We start from the raw sequence: 1,348 nt of genomic DNA, 5'->3' as shown, positions 1-1,348 counted from the left end.
AAACACAGAGGAACAGAGATCCAGGTGGTAGGAAGGTCAGGTAGATTATAGGATAAAATAGACTGTCTTAAATGGAGGGAAGAATTAATGGAATATAAGGTAATCACAACAATGGGCTTGAAGTGGGGCTTTAGTTCAGGTGTTGGGGAGGGCAATAAAAGAAGGAGAGGAGGTGGAAGAACAAGATAAATAGAGGAACACTGAGACAGTTTTTCAAGGCCTAAGTAGGACAGAGGTAAATAGTGATGTATGCTCAACCTTGGAACAACAGGGCTCTATAATATAGGGATCTAGGCATAGCTTGAAGAGGAGAAATAATACTAAAATGCTTGACTGTCTTGTGAATATTGGTTTCACTTGCCTACTATTATAAAATAGATATATGAGTGGGACAGAAAGTAATGTTGGGAAACATGATTAGAGAAAACTTGTAAGCCCATCTTTAGACTATAACTGGTTGGAATACCTAAAAGAGATTCTAGAACTTGCCCAGTGAAATAGGCCTTTTGTAGAGTCTTTGCAGAGTATAGGACCTTGGGTGGAATCCTGAGTCCCATCCAGAACCTTCTGAGTTAGGACATTCCCACTAGCAAAGACAAGCAGAGCTGCCTGGGACAGTTAGAACAACAGAAGATACATCTTCAAAGAAAGATCATCAGGAACCCTCCCCCCCAAAAAATGTCAGCATGACTGGCTACTACAAGAATAAGCAAGCTGTTCACTAGGAGGCCATCAAGGCAAGCAATCAAGCTCCTTCAGGACAAACTCTCCTATAAGACTGAAACTCAAAGGGAACATATAAACAAGCATGTTAGCTTGCTGGTGACCACATTGGTCTACTGGTGAGTGGAAGAGGGGGAAAGGCAGCAATGAAGAAATGGGCTGAGTTCAGCCACAGTCCATTGTCTCCCGTTGACCTGGAGATGAGAGAGAGACAAGAAGGGCTGTTTGCTCCAAAGTGTGGTGAGACCTGGGCACACTTGAGCCCATGGACAAGGACATAGCCACAGAGGGCTAGAGCTGAGTGACCTAGCTCGATGGCTTGAAAATCCAAACTCGACTAAAGGAAGATTACAAAAAAAAAAAAAAAATTGGATAAAGGAAAGAACGGCAAGTTGTTTGAATTTGATGAACTGACCTATATTCATGGAGGTAGTAACTCTAAATACCAACAGAGAGGGAAGGAGTCTTCACATCAAGTATCAAAGTTATCCCTTCTGTATACAGGGTAAATAGGGACAGGCAACTTAGACATTGGCTACCTAAAATTAGGGGGTGATAAAGGCATGAAGTGACTGGCTTACAAGATTTCAAGAGGGAGTTTAAGTTTAACAGTATGGGGAGAAAG

This window comes from Chrysochloris asiatica, unplaced genomic scaffold (assembly GCF_000296735.1).
Source record: "Chrysochloris asiatica unplaced genomic scaffold, ChrAsi1.0 scaffold00315, whole genome shotgun sequence".
In the NCBI taxonomy this organism is placed as follows: Eukaryota; Metazoa; Chordata; class Mammalia; order Afrosoricida; family Chrysochloridae; genus Chrysochloris; species Chrysochloris asiatica.
This window is presented reverse-complemented; position numbering follows the sequence as displayed.